At 50.0% G+C, this 15861-nt stretch overlaps 1 protein-coding gene across 1 annotated transcript in view; it reads right to left on the reverse strand.

Annotated features, from left to right (window-relative positions):
- Positions 1 to 15861, reverse strand: part of TMEM51 (transmembrane protein 51) — a 55994-nt gene that overhangs the window by 11596 nt on the left and 28537 nt on the right. The gene's annotated exons all lie outside the window — the stretch shown is intronic.

The raw sequence follows: 15861 nt of genomic DNA on the forward strand, positions 1-15861 counted from the left end.
CTCTCCGTAATTATTAGGAAGAAAGGCAAAATTATGAATTAAAATTGAGGACAACTGGTATCTCCCTGGAGGAGTGAGAAATGGTGTTGAGAAGGAATAGTGAAGGGTACCTGGGTGTTCAAAAAATTATTCATTAAACATCACATATATATACACCTGTATATACTCTTTGGATTGGCTGGAATATTTTACAGTAGGAGATTCTAAGAGTTGGTTCCTTTCCATTATTCTTAGCATAAAATTCGAACTCCTTTGCTCTGGCCTTCAAATCCCACCAGATTGGACTGGGCTCTTGCCTCTCTCATATCTTATCTCTTGACTCACCAACCCTCAGGGGGCTTTCTGTCAGTTTCTAGTCACATTAAGCACATCCTGCTGCAAGGCCTTTGCACTTACTGTTCCCGATACCTGAAACTCTTCCACCTGTCCTTTTTTTTTTTTTCCCCTGGACTTGAACATGATTTTTTTTTTCTGGATTTGAGCATGATGTATTAATTTTTCTAGTTTTCCTTTTATAAACTTCCTCCCCCACCCCTTTTAAAAAAAATCTTAAATTTTTTTTTTATTGCAAGATATTTGTTTTATAATATTGTGCTGCTTTCTGCCATATATCAACATGAATCAGCCACAGGTATACATATGTCTTCTCCCTCTTGAGCCTCCCTCCCACCTACCTGTCTTTTTTGTTTATCCACTTCCTTACCGCTTCTGTCTCTTAGCTCAAATGCCACCTCCTCAGCGAGGATTTCCTTGATCACACTACAATATCCTCTTCCTTACCCAGCTACTCTCAAGCCCCATGCTTTGGTCCTTATGACATTCCTTCCTATGGATGGATGATGTTACCTCAGTCCACAACAGCCTTGCTTTGCTTTCCTATTGCCTCCTTGTCTCCCCACTGGAGTGTAAACGCCTTGACAGAAAAGTCCCATTCGCCTTGTTCATTTCTGTATACCCAGCACTCAGCACCTCGTGTCAAGACTATAACAGGTGCTTAATCACTATTGTAGAATGAATGAATGACTACCTAGCAAGTTAAGAAGTTTAACTGATGTCCTGTATCCATTAGGGAAAATGCCTAGTCCAAGGTTGGCACCGAGGGGGACAGGATTAGATAGAGCTAATTTTCAGGATATCCAAGTCTTGTGTCCTTATGCAAATGATTTCCCAACAACATGGGAAAGTCACCCAGGTTAAATATGACTTCCATTCTGACCCAAGACGGTGACTCGGTCAGTATTTCCTGGTGGGGTTTGAGGTTTCAGCTGGTCCCTGGTCTTCCTAGCAGGTAGGTGAGCACCCTGAGCCTTGCTCCTCCAACCTGGGCATCTGCTGTCTTTATTCCCACACACATCCTTGGCCAACTAACTACAGCCAGATCAAGGGATTTCCCTGGAGAGTTGAGGGGAAGAGAGGACTGAGCCCCAACATGGCTCTGACATCTGAGTGCTCACCTGGCTGAGACCCAAGTTGCGGAGAGGGGTGGATACTTATCACCAGTCCACACTTAGAATCTCTTTCTATACAGACGCGGGCTTCCCTGGTGGCTCAGCTGGTAAAGAATCTGCCTGCAATGTGGGAGACCTGAGTTTGATCCCTGGTTTGGGAAGATCCCCTGGAGAAGGAAAAGGCTACCCACTCCAGTAGTCTGGCCTGGAGAATTCCATGGACTGTATAGTTCATGGGACTGCAAAGAGCTGGACATGACTGAGTGACTTTCACTTTCACTTTTCAGTATATAGACAAAGAGACAGTATGTGGTGGTGGTGTAGTTGCTAAGTCGTGTCTGACTCTTGTGAGCCCATGGATCTGCCAGACTCCTGCATCCATGGGATCTTCCTAGGCAAGAATACTGGAGCGGGCTGCCAATTCCTTCTCCAGGGAATCTTCCTGACCTAGGGATTGAACCCGGGTCTCCTGATTGCAAGAGGTCTGCTGCATTCTTTACCAGCTGAGCCCCCAGGGAAGCCCTAGAGACAGGATAAAGGTAACAGTTTAAATAAAATCGAACAACAGAAAACAGCACTGCTCTGGCTGAAACAGCACAGTGTCCCAAGGTTTGATGGGCAAGCCTTCCCTTGCCCCTCTCCCGCTGAATCCCAGCAATTCTCTGGCCCCGGAAGGCACAGTTCCAGAAGTGTCCAGCCCGCCCGGCTGGCTTTAGGGGGAGGAGATCTCAGCAGTCGGAGGTGTCTGGCAGCATAACCAGCCCCTGTGACAAAGAGGCTCCTTGACCATTCTCCCTGCACCCCAACCTCTCTCTGCCAAGCTGCATAATTGGGAAAGGGATCCCCGGCTCCATTCGCAGGGACCAGGCTGTGCTACATTTCCGTCACAAAGGAAGAATTCAGTGAGGCCCTTTCTGCCAAGTTTCAGCTCACAATCACTTTTGTCACTGAGCTCCAGTCCCCTGCCGTGGGGAGGGGCGGGGGCTGGAAGAAAGGCTCTGAGCAACCTCTGCCGCTACCCCTGTCCCTCCTGGGAGTTTCTCTCCTAAGGTCAAAGAGTGTCAGGTTCCTGTTCTTTTAGGACAGGTTCTTGTAGACTGTGCACTCAGGAAAAGATGAAGAGTCCTGTGCAAATGAGTCATAAAGGCAGAGGAGAGGGGAGGGCTGCCTGAGCCAGAGAAAGCTGACAGGATAACGCAAAAGACAGAGGAAGGATAATAATAGCAACGGTTCAAGAAGGAGACAGGTACCCTTTCTAAAGGCATCCAAGCCTCAGAGGTGCCCTTCAAAGAGGATTAGCCCCAGGACCTCTGAGTCTCAGAGAGGTTAAGCATTTTGCCCTGGGTCACACAGCTGTAAGCTGCAGAGTCAAGATGCACAATGGAATCTGACTCTGAAGCCCACTTCTTTCCCCTTGTATCACATCAGTTCCCACAAGGCCTAGTCCCTGTGGGCCACTCCCGGCGAGGGGGGGAGGGGGTGCACATAGGCTAGAAATGGGCAATGTACAGTTGACCCCCGGAGATACTTCATCACCAAAGCGTCAGGGGCAACAGGTGTGCATTTCTTTTAAACTGGCTTTTTAAAGAATCTAGCCCCAACAACTCATGGGTCCCTACTGTGTGCTGGGGGCTTTGGAGGATGCACAGATGGGTGAGACTACTTTCACAGTCCAGCAGAAAGACAGGTTACTCTTCTTAGAAGGGAAGTCAGCACCAGGTGAGAGGGAACGTGTGTTGAATGCCGACTCTATGCCAGGCCCTCTGTTGAGATCTTTCTGTGCCCAATCATTTAATAGTTATTAGTTCCATTTAGGACAGTGAAGTTCAGAGAGGGAACATAACTGGTCAGATGCCATACAGCTAGTACAAGGCAGAAGTAGGTTCTGTCTGACTCTAAAGCCCATGCTTTTCATCATTACCCAGCACTGCTAAAACAGGGCATATCCAAAAAGCCTATAGAAAGAGTGACCAATTCATTTTGAAGGGGGCTGGAAGGAGGATAAAGCAGCAGCTCTGCAGGGCCTGGAGACATCTGTAAACTTCACTGGGGCAAAGTCTGGGGACAGGAGGAGATAAAGTGTCCTGTGGGAAGGGCTGAGTCTGGAAAACTGCACAGAGATGGGGGAGGAGATGGGCTTTCCTGGTGGCTCAGATGGTAAAGAATCTGCCTGCAAGGCAGGAGACTGGAGTTCGATCCCTGGGTCAGGAAGATCCCCTAGGGAAGAGAAAGGCTACTCACTCCCGTATTCTTGCCTGGAGAATCCCATGGAGGAGGAGCTTGGCAGGCTACAGTCCATGAGGTCACAAAGAGTTGGACATGAATGAGCAACTAGGCATATGTATATATGGGAGCAGATAAATATAAAGAGGAGCAGACACCTCCCAGGATTCACCACTTCTTGAAGAGAAAAGAGGCAGCTTCCCCTCCCCCACATAAGACATCAGTGATTTTTATAAGGTCTGATGTCCTCAGTCTCGTTGCTAATCCACTAAGTGTTGGTGAAATTAAGGACGGAAATTAAGGAAGACTAACTTATTCTGAAGACTCCAGGAGCCATAAACAGAAGGAGCAAGTTAACAAACCGGGTATCTTTTCTTTGGGACCTTGACTCGTTGTCAAGAAACTAAGTTTTTGTCTAAGTTTCTCAAGAAACGTAGAAAAACTAAGCAGGCAGCTGGAATGTGACCCTACTTACAGGGCAGGCACCAGGACCTGATCTCCAGGGCTCCCGCCACACTCAATATTTCTTGGGAAATGTGACATCTCCGTGTGTTTCCCTGCCAGGATGGAGTCTGAGAGCGCTTGTCACCATCAAAGCGAGCCTGACTCTTTCTCCAGGCTCTGGGAATGAGCCAACAACAGTCTCCTGCTCTGGCAAGCAGGGCTGAACACAGGCACTGAGCACCCTACCTGGCCTCCCCGACTTCAGCCCCAGCCCACCATCAGCAACTAGGAAATATCTGCGGCTGCTTCCTGGACATGACTGCATGCCAGGCTCACACTAAGCGCTCTGCACAACTGAGCTCATTTATCCTGCCCCACGACCAGAAGAGGTGGTCCCCACCTTTGTCCACATTATCACTGAATACACTGAGGCACAGAGAGGTTGAGAAACTTGTCCCAGGTCTCACAGTTTAGAGTTGGTGGCCCTGAGCCCAGCTGCTTGTACAGGTCTTCCTCATCTGTGGGGTGATGGAAAAGCAGCCTTTCAGCCAAGCCAGATGAGCTCCACTCAAGGCAGGGCAGCAGTGCTATTATTAAGGGCTGGGTCTATGGTCCCACCACTGAGGCTATCCTCTGGGCACGAGGAGGAAGTGAAGCGAGATGTCACAGCCGACCTTCTGGGGACCAGAAGCACAGGCATCCGACGTGCAGCTCCGAGTCTGGGAAGGTGGGAGGACTAGGGGGATAGACGAGAGCATGGAGCGCATCTCACCTCACTGCCCCCCACCCCCAGCTGCCAGACAGGCTTGTGTGAACCTGGGCACGGTCTGGACACACCGTTTGTCCTTGTGTAGCAGGCTGTTTTGGACACCAGCTTGAGTCCTTTGGTTCTTCCTTCTCAAGAGTCATTTTGTAGAGGAGGGCAAAAGGGAGAACTTCTAAAATCAGGGACTATGGACGGCGACTGCAAGGGTCAACTCCACCCTCCATGTGGTGGGATTCCCAGAGTGGGCTCCGGGCCAAAGATGCATTTGCATCTCAGCTCTGCTACTGAATCATTACCTAGAAAGGTGAATTCTCACCTCTCTCCTCCTGTTGCCTCATCTGTAAGAAGGGACGGATGGCTCAGAAGTAATGAATCCCCTTGTAATACAGGAACCTGCAAGGCAGTAGATGCAGTTTCAATACTTGGGTCAGGAAGATACCCTGAAGAAGGAATGGCAACCCGCTGCAATATTCTTGCCTGGAAAATCCTATGGACAGAGGAGCCTGGCAGGCTACAGTCCATGGGGTTGCAAGAGTCAGACACGACTTAGCGACTGAACTACCAACACCACCACCACACTGGGATCTACCTCCCTGGGCTGTTACAGTGGGAAAGACAAGGACTGGGATTCTCCCCTGAGCCTCCAGAAGCAACTAGCCCCTCTGACTTTAGCCCATGAACCTGACTGCAAGAGAATAAATCTGTGTTGTTTTCTGTCCCCAAGTTTGGGGTAGTTCCTTATAGCAGCCACAGGAAATGAATACAAGCAGCATTCATGTTCTATGGCACCTGCCAACACTCGGGCTGTTTACTTACCTAACAGTTGGTTTAATCAGGCACAGTTCCTTACTCTTGACCAAACCAATCACTTGGTGAATTTTGCACCCATTCCTTGTGGGACTGAGTTGGAGGGAGGCTGGGCATCCTGGCACTCTTTGACCTGGTTTACAGGTTAACCCACGATTCTGCTCGTGAGCCAAGTCAGCACCTGTTCTAACTCTGCTTGGACAAAAAGTGTGATAAAAGGCAAACACTCTCAGGCTTGTATCAGCAAGCTCTCTTGGTGGCTCAAAGCTAAAGCTCCTAAACTGTGAGGCCAAAACAAGGCAGATGTTTATTTTACTTGGTCTTTCTATGAGGGGCTTTTAACAACCAAGCAGAGGTGTGTGGAGGAGACAGACAGACCTCTGAGGGCCAATGAATCTTGCAGATCCAAACCCTCCCTGTTCCCAGGCCTTTATCAGACTGGCCCTGATTCTGGAGATTAGGACACAGTTTGAGAAAGTTTATCCTGCCCATATCTGGACATTTTCTTTTTTAGCTACAGCAATGTTGCCTCCATAGGAGTGGTTCCCAAACCTTCTGCCAAGAGCCCTTTGGGAACACAGTTGAGCCGCCCAACCCCCTCCCTACCCCCTCCACTCCACTTTCCACCAGTGATTCCCACTGGAAGCATTTTAGCCAGAGCTGCCATCTCCAGCCCCCTGTCTCTACCAGCTTCTGATTTTTAGGAAATCACCTGTCACACTCAATTCTTTCTCCAACAGTTACATTTTGGAATTGTAGCAACATTCTTGAATATTTCCTAAGCACTTACCAAGTGCCCGGTAGCTCAGCTGGTAAACAATCTGCCTGCAAGGAAGACCCTGGTTCAATTCCTGGGTTGGGAAGATCCCCTGGAGAAGGGATAGGCTACCATTCCACTATTCTTGGGCTTCCCTGGTGGCTCAGACAGTAAAGAATCCACTCATAATGTGGCAGACCTGGGTTCAATCCCTGGGTTTGGAAGATCCCCTGTAGGCGGGCATGGCAACCCAGTGCAGTACTGAAAGGTTGTTGTTGACCCACGAAAGGATGCTGGGATTCTTGGCCTCCAGAAGAGAAGAATTCAATCCAGGGCCAGTGATGAGGCTTGATTGCTCAGAGCTTTTATGCAATAAAGTTTTATTAAAATATAAAAGGGATAGAGAAAGCTTCTGACATAGACATCAGAAGGGGGCAGAAAGAGTACCCCCTTGCTAGTGTTAGCAATGGAGTTATATAACCTTTTAATTAGTTATTACAATGAATCAAAAGAATGTCTCAACTTTGTGAAAATTTTACCAGACCTACTCCAGCAATTTACATTTTAGGATAACAAGATTAGAATTTAACAATAGAAAGATCCTCCAGACCACTCCCATAATATACATTCTAAGATATCAGGATTAGTCAGAAGGTTTTCAGGAAGGAGAAACTGTCCTGCAGCCAGATACATTGTTGTTGTATAATCCCTAGTACAGAGTTTAAACTGAGTTGTGTAATTGACTAAGACTAAGGAATGCGGAGGAAAAAAATGTTTGTCCTTTTCTTCTCCTTAAGAATTTCAGACCCCTAGTCTCCACTTCGAAAGCCCCAGACCCCTTTCTCCTCCTTGGGGACCCTGAACTTATCATCTGCCTAGGAATCGACTCTCTCAGTATTCTTGCCTGGAAAATCCCATGGACAGAGGAGCCTGGCAGGCTACAGTTCATGGGGTCGCAGGGTCAGACACGACTGAGCGGTCAGCATGCGCACACACCGAGTGCCAGGCACTGTGCTGGTGCTCTCTGTGAGGTTATTACTATCATGACTAATTTCATGTTGGGCTTCCCTGGTGGCTCAGTGGTAAAGAATCAGCCTGCAATGCAGGAGACGCGGGTTTGATCCCTGGGTCGGGAAGATCCCCTGGAGAAGGAAGTGGCAACCTACTCCAGCCTTTTTGCCTGAGAAATCCCATGGACAGAGGACCCTGGCAGGCTATAGTCCATGGAGTCGCAAAAGAATCAGACATGTCTTAGTGACTAAAGAGCAACAACAAATTAATTTCATGTAATATTTTATTTATAAAATTTAGAATATTTTACATTAATATTGATAATTTATCATTGCTATTTAATATAACTACATTTTAATTTATGATTTACTATCCTGCTTCCCCCGCCCCAAACTCTAATGAGAAAGTATCTAGAATAATCTCCATTTCACAGATGAAGAAACAAGTTCAGAGAAGTTAAGGTACCTACTCCAAGACACACAGTAAATGACACAGTCATAATTCAGACTGGTTTTGTCTGACTCCAGAGCTGGCATGCCCCACCACCCATGGTCTTCCAGTCCCCACACCCCATCCACCAGAAGCCCTGCCTAGGCTGACCTCAGCCTCTGTGGTCAGGAGGTAGAATTTCTTGTTTTCCTTCCTCTCATTTCCCCTCAATAAGAACCAACTTCCCCTGTGTGAGTCACTCAGTCCCCTGCAACCCTGATACTCATCTGGACAGACTGTAAATAATTGACACCAATGTTTAATCATAAAACTGGAAAAGAGGTTAAAACAGGGCAGCCTGAAGGAGAAGGGAAGAAGAAAAACAGCCTGGGGAAGGGGGCTTGCTCTGGGGGCCTTGACACCTCTTGCACATTGGGAGACAAACAAGAACTACCCCTGGCCTAGAGCTTAGTACCTTCATGACATAGCTCATGCTTTCCAACGTCTTCTCCCTGTGAGGGCTGGGCTGCTTCCCCAACTCTGCAGAGAGGTCAAGGCATAATCAGTGCAAGGGTCAGAGTGAAAGCCGTCTCTTTCTAGAGGTGATCAGAATAGACAGAATTAACCTCACAGGGCTGAGGAGTGACTGACTCATTCATGTTAAGTGTACTATGCTGGGTATACAGTGTCAAGACATGGTGCAGAGAGGGAAGGATGACATTTGGACTTCACCAGCCTGTTCCTAGCCCACACTCATCGCCACCGACTCCCCCAGGCTTTTTATTTCTTTTTGGCTGTGCTGGGTCTTCATGGCTGAGCATGCTTTCTCTAGTTGCTGTGAGCGGGGGCTACTCTTTGTTGCAGAGTGTGCAGGCTTCTCATTGGAGTGGCTTCTCTTATTGTGGAGCACGGGCTCTAGGGTACACGGGGTTCAGTAGGTGTGGCGGGTGGGCTCAGAAGTTGAGGCTCCAGGGCTCAGGCTCTATAGTTGTGGCACACGGGCTTCATTGCTTGGCAGCTTGTGGGATCTTCCCAGATCAGGGATTGAACCTGTGTCTCCTGCATTTGGCAAGAGGATTCTTTACCACTGAGCCACCAGGGAAGCCCCTCCCCCACCCCAGGTTTTAAAGTCTCTTAGGAACTGAAAAGATCATCCCAGGAACTGAAAAAGACTCATCTGTTTCCTCTGCATCCAACAGGTGATCCTACAGAGGGCCAGTCATCTACTGTAGAGGCCTCCTCGTCTACAGGTAAGCCCCGACGAAACTGCTGAAATGCAAAAAGATTTCTCAGGGGCCTCAGAGTGTGAAGCTCAGCTGTCTTTCCTCTCTGCCCTCGGATCTGTAAGTGCCAATCAGGACCCAGCTCAGGGCAGGGAAAGGGGCCGGCCTTTTCAGGGATGTGCCAGACTCAGATGGCTGAGGTGAGATGTCACCTGTAGGGCCCAGCTCGCCTCTAAGCATAGGTCACCTCCTGAGAGCAGGTGACAACTCACCAGCCTGATACTCAGCAGGATGGTTTTGTTTTGCCTGCTCGTGGCTCCCACATCCACTCTTCCCTTCCTTCACTGTTAAGAAAACTCCCGATGCTCAGCTTCCCATGGTTTCCCAGAGTAAAGACAGCGTTATCCGGCCTCTTGGCAGCTAGCTGTGCCATGTGACCAAGGTCTGGCCAGTGGGTTATAAACATCAGTGCCTCTGTGGCTCCTGCTGCTGGAATCGGAGCCCATTTCCCTGTCCAGACGGGCAGCAGCATCTTGGAGATGAGGCCCCGAGCCAGTGTCAGCTGCTACTGAGGACCGGGGGAGGCAAGCTCTGTGGGCACCTGTAATGGCTGTGATTGAGGAACCCCCAGGGTGACACAGGGCTTCCCCGGGGGCTCAGATGGTAAAAGAATCTTTCTGCAATGAGGCAGACCTGGGTTGGGAAGATTCCCCTGGAGAACGGAATGGCTACCCACTCCAGCATCCTTGCCTAGAGAATTCTATGGGCAGGGGAACCTGGTGGGCTACAGACCATGGGATCTCAAAGAGTTGGGCATGACTGAGCCACTAACACATGCTATGGGGCTTCTCAGAAGCCTTTCCAGAGATTAAGTCAGTGATGAAAAATGCATCTGCATTTCAGATATGCTCATGAGAACATGGATGCCCAAGGATAGGGGTAAGGAGGCCGCAGTAACACCCAGCAGGGGGCTCCCAGAGCAAGGTGAGATGCTGGGGACCAGTGACTGTTCATCACCTGACTGTCAACATAGTCTGAAAAGCTGATAAACACCTATGTGCCCAACCCCCACACCCCATCCCCGAGAAGGGCTATTCATCGCCTGTTGCTGCTATAATATATTACCATAAATGTAGTGGCTTAAAAGCAACACAAATTCATTCGCTTACAGTTGTGGAGGTCAGAAGTCTAAAATCAAGGTGTCAGCAGGGTTTTTATTGCTTCTGGAGGGTTCAGGAGAGAATCTATCCCTTGCCTGCTCAGCTTCTAGAGGCTGCCGGCATTCCTTGGCTCCTGGTCCCTCCTCCCATCTTCCGACCTCTGTCACATCCCCTTCTTACTCTGGCCCTCCTGCTTCCCACTCACAAGATTCTTGTGACTACATCATGCCCACCTGGATACGGTGACTACGCAGAGGCCCTATAACCATATAAAGTAACATATTCACTGGCTCTGGAATTAGGAAGCGGACATCTTTAGGATCATTGTCTATTCAGCATACCATAAGGGCACCTAGGCACTCTCCTCCACAATTTCAGGGGTTCACTGGCTTTTCATCAACAATCTGCCAGAAAAAGCATCCTCAGTCAGGTATCAGGAGCACCTGGATATAGACGAGCTGTGTCAATACAAATGGGGGGAGGGTTTTACATGTTTTACAAGAAGCCCTTTTGATTCAGAAGCTTGCAATTTTCCATCATGGCAAGAACAGCTAACATGCATTGAATGTTTACTCTGACTTTGGATTATCTCATTTAATCTTCCCAAATACGCTGCCATCACCCCTGCATTACAGATGCCCAGAGAGGTTACAAGACTTGCCCAAAGCCTCATGTTAATAAGTAGCAGAGAGAGGCTGTGAACCAGACAATCTGAGTCCAGAGTCCCCCTAAAATCCTTCCTCTCACCTGCTCTCAAGCCATGCTCTAAAGAGTGAGTTTTTAAACATCTACATGCTGCTTCTACGAATATGGCAGTCCTTTGTCCAACATCAGAATCAGAGATTTGCTGATGATGGAGAGTTGGAACGGGCGTGTCCAGGACGACTCAGTGAAAAAGACACAAGTCAGTGTCTTAAGTAACCTGCTTAGAAGCTAAGGGTCTGGGCTGACTGCTGACCCTGCACCCCTCCCCAACTTGCTCAGCCCCTGGGACCCAGGGCTCGTGGGGCTGCTTGAAGCCACGTCTCATGTGCAAGGACTCCGTCCCTCTCTGACCTGCCACAGCACCGTGTTAGGGGTTGTGACCCAACATCCACACTCAGTCTCTTTCCTGGGCCCGGGGAACTGCGCTGGACACTGTCACAGATCATCTTTGTAACCCAAATCACCAGCACGCTCCATGGCTGCTCTCTCATTCCGCACTGTAAGAGGAGGGAAGAGGGCTGGGCATGGTGACCAGTCAGAGAGTCTGGCTCTGGGGTTTCAGGGACTTCCCTGGTGGTCCAGTGGTTAAGACTCTGAGTTCCCAGTGCAGGGGGCCCGGGTTCGATCCCTGGTCAGGGAACTAGATGCCACATGCTGCAACTAAGACTGAAAATTAATCCTGGGTGCCTCAACTAAGAGGCCCCATATTAAAAACAAAACAAAACTGGGTTTCAGAGATTCTGGCTCTGACCAGATCCAAACCTGGATCACCCACCCAGCAGCCTCACAGTGGGTATCACAGTCTCCAGCACATCTGTGGGTGTTCCAGTCATGTCCCCTGTCCCCTTAGGCCAGGGGCTATGACATGTTGTCTCTGCCTCACAAGGGGCCTGGATGCCACAGGAGTTTATTAAGTATCTGCCGGATCTAGCCCTTTGACCACCCTGTAGGATGTTTAGCGGAGAAGGCAATGGCGCCCCACTCCAGTACTCTTGCCTGGAAAATCCCATGGACGGAGGAGCCTGGTGGGCTGCAGTCCATGGGGTCGCGAAGAGTCGGACACGACTGAGCGACTTCACTTTCACTTTTCACTTTCATGCATTGGAGAAGGAAATGGCAACCCAGTCCAGTGTTCTTGCCTAGAGAATCCCAGGGACGGGGGAGCCTGGTGGGCTGCCGTCTATGGGGTTGCACAGAGTCGGACACAACTGAAGCGACTTAGCAGCAGGGTGTTTAGATCTGAGGATCAGCTAAGGAATCGCGATTCCATGCATTCTGGCACAGAACGTTATCCCTAAAGCAAAGGTAGGCAGAGCAGGTGAGGGTGATCAAGACGGCTGTCTGATGCACAGGCACACACTGCTGTATTTAAAATGGATAACCAACAAGGAGCTTCTGTACAGCACAGGGGACGTGTTCAATGTTATGTGGCAGCCTAGATTGGAGGGGAGTTTGGAGGAGAACAGATACACATAGATGTATGGCTGAGTCCCTTTGTTGTTCATCTGAAAGTATCACAACATTGTTAATTGGCTATACCCCAAAGAAAATAAAGTGGTTTCTTAAAAAACAAAACAAAATAAAACAAAAGATTGTTCCCTGAGTTGGGAGATGCTTCTAGGCTGAACAAAAACAATGGCCACGCAGTCACAGAGACATTACTTTGCCGAAAAAGGTCCACCTAGTCAAAGCTATGGTTTTTCCAGTAGTCATACATGGATGTGAGAGTTGGACTATAAAGAAAGCTGAGCACTGAAGAATTGATGCTTTTGAACTATGGTGCTGGAGAAGACTCTTGAGAGTCCCTTGAACTGCAAGGAGATCAAACCAGTCAATCCTAAAGGAAATCAGTACTGAATGTTCATTGGAAGGACTGGTGCTGAAGCTGAAGCTCCAATACTTTGGCCACCTGATGTGAAGAACTGGCACATTGAAAAAGACCCTGATGCTGGAAAAGACTGAAGGCAGGAGGAGAAGGGGATGACAGAGGATGAGATGGTTTGGATGATATTACTGACTTGATGGACATGAGTTTGAGCAAGTTCCGGGAGCTGGTGATGGACAGGGAAGCCTGGTGTGCTATAGTCCATGGAGTTGCAAAGAGTTGGACATGACTGAGTGACTGAATTGAACTGATCCAGTCACAAGAGTAACCACCACCATCAATAATTATAATGATGATAAAATAGCTGAGTGGCTCTGAAAGCTGGGCAGGGATGGAGGGATGGTGCTGCCTGGTGAGGGTGGGTCCTGAGGGGCAGGAGCAAGGCCTGTGGTCCCCCTCCAGTCACTGATTGTGCAAACACTAACTGCACACCCACAACACACTGGGCAGTAGTCCAGGTGTGTGGGGACATGGCAACAGGCATATCAGAGAAACTAGCCAGTGATAGGCATTGCACAGGGATGCCCTATCTTTATAAAACTCCAATATCAAATAGGAAAATCCCAAACAGGTAACATGAGTGGTGCCTATTGTTATTCCAGAAGTCTCTACAGGGACTCTTCGAATAGTGATCCAGAGCCTGTTGTATTGGTCACTCCTGAAGAGGGTCACTGGAGGTCTGGAGGAAGGACCACACTGGGCTGGGGGAGCCAGGCTGCCCAGTAACACCTGCTGCTGCTGCTGCTGCTAAGTCACTTCAGTCGTGTCTGACTCTGTGTGACCCCATAGATGGCAGCCCACCAGGCTCCCCTGTCCCTGGGATTCTCCAGGCAAGAACACTGGAGTGGGTTGCCATTTCCTAGAGGGGTGCATAAGGCTGAGTGCCCAACCCCCTTTTCCTGGCTCTAAGACTAGGTGTGACCAGGTCTGGCCAATCAGATCTTCCTAGTTGTCAATGGGTGGGGCCTCAACCCAGATAGGACCAATAAGACTCAGATCTCCACTGTTCAGGGACTACTGGTTGGGGGAGTCCTGTCCTCTCCTGAGGGGCCCTCCCCTGTCAGGTATGCTGGAAGGACAAGGTGTAGCTTCCTTGTTGGTGGCCATCTGGGCCTCCTAGGGGAGAGGCTGCTCAAGGAGGGGCCCAGCATGGAGGAAAGGAGAACTGTGACGCACAGTGAGCAAGACTTGAACCCATGAATCCCTTCCTCACCTAGGACCGAGTACCACCCACTCCTCCTCTTCCTCCTTTCCTGTCTCCACTGGCCTTCCAGGGTGAGCCCTCATTCCTCCCTACCAATGTTTCTGCTACATGAACCAAAGCATACCCTTTTTGCCTGATACAAATTTTTTTAAAAAATAAATAATGACTAAAAAATGAAACTAGCCAGTTGCCCCCAGCCTTCCCTTTTTCCCAGGCAAGCTGGTGCTGACAGAGCCACCCACCCCTTGGACATCCCCCACCCATACACCCCCAGTCAGCAGTGTCAGGCCACAAGTGCAAGTTCTGGAGCTTGAGGGGAGAGACAAGGCCTGATTCCAGGGTTACTGGGTCTGTTTCCTTGGCTGGAATGTTTTGATGATGCTTGTCAGAGTCAGTCACTAAGAGAGGCCTGTGACTGTGGGTGTGACCAAGGAAGGTCACCATCACAGGGGTGAAAAGTTGACAAATCTGCCCCTGGGACACAGCTGTAGAACATGCTACCTGGTAGATACGGTCATAAATCACTGGGCTGGGAATGCCTCTAGGTAGTCAGCAGGAAATAGAGGGCAGGAAAACCAAGCCTGCCTTGAAAATGTCACTGCCAAGGTTATGAGGTCCATCTTGCAAATGGATAAACACACGGGAGAAAAGGAAGGAGGAAGAGAATGCACCGGAAGGGCATGTGGGGACAGGAAACGGGCCGCCATGCCCGAGGGGACACCATCTGTGCCCTGTGGGCCAGGCACTGTGCCGGGCACTGAGCTAGCCATCAGCAGCAAGAGGAGGCAAAAGAAAAGAAAAACTAGGAGAGCTGACACACTGGGGAGGGAGACAGGAAGGAACAAAGGGGCATTAATAATCCAAAGGGAGAGAAGTGAGCAAAAATGACGTGCACACCGTGAAAGCACAGGAAGAGGAAGACGAGAGAGGGGAGGCAGCAGAAATGAAGATCGGGTCTCCAGTGAGGCTGGCGGGAGACTGCTGGGGGCCGAGGCAGGATGGGGAGCTGGGAGGTGGGGCGGGGCGAGGGAAGTTCTTTGAAAGGAAAGTTAGATCTGGTGCTGGGCCTCATGTTCCCAAGAGGCAGCTGCTGCCTCTCTGGTCAAACACCCAGGCCTCTGCTATCCCAGCAACTGTCGCAGCGGCTGGCCCAGGGCATGGTTTGTGTGCACAGACATGGTCACAGAGAGCCCCAGGGCAGGGTCGCTGGGACCCATGCCTGCCACCCTCCATTCATCGCACTGGTTGCCTGTGCATAACAGGGACAAAAAGCAAGCTGGGTCCTGGGGTGGGGGTGGCCATGTTCCAGGAGGGCCCATCACCTCCTGCTTGGCCCAGGCTGACCTCATACCTCACCTGACAACCGGCCACAGAGGCTTTCTGCACAGCCTCCCTGCCACCCAGCCTGCCCTCTCTCCATTGCTCTCGGGGGCTGGTTCCCAAAGGCAAATATGATCATATCACTGGCTGTCAAAAGCCTTCCATGGACCCCCATGGCCCTTAGGACAAAGCCCTGCTCACAGCTCCCTGGCACCTGTCTGCTGCTCCCCTGCAGCCTGCATACCCATCTCCCCGCCCGCCGCCCGACTCCATGAGCCCATCTCTGCTGATAACGTTACTGAGGCTGGGAGAGGCTCTGTGACCTCTGCGGACTCCCCCACTGGCAAAGCCACCTTCTTCCCCATCGGCGCTGGAAAGCCTGTTCATCCGGACGGGGGCTCTCCCTCATCCAGGCCTGAGTTCTGCCCTCTCCTCTTCTTCCTGCTTTTCAGCTTCTACTGCTGCCACTCCAGAGGTTG

This window comes from Capricornis sumatraensis, chromosome 14 (genome assembly GCF_032405125.1).
Source record: "Capricornis sumatraensis isolate serow.1 chromosome 14, serow.2, whole genome shotgun sequence".
Classification (NCBI taxonomy): domain Eukaryota; kingdom Metazoa; phylum Chordata; class Mammalia; order Artiodactyla; family Bovidae; genus Capricornis; species Capricornis sumatraensis.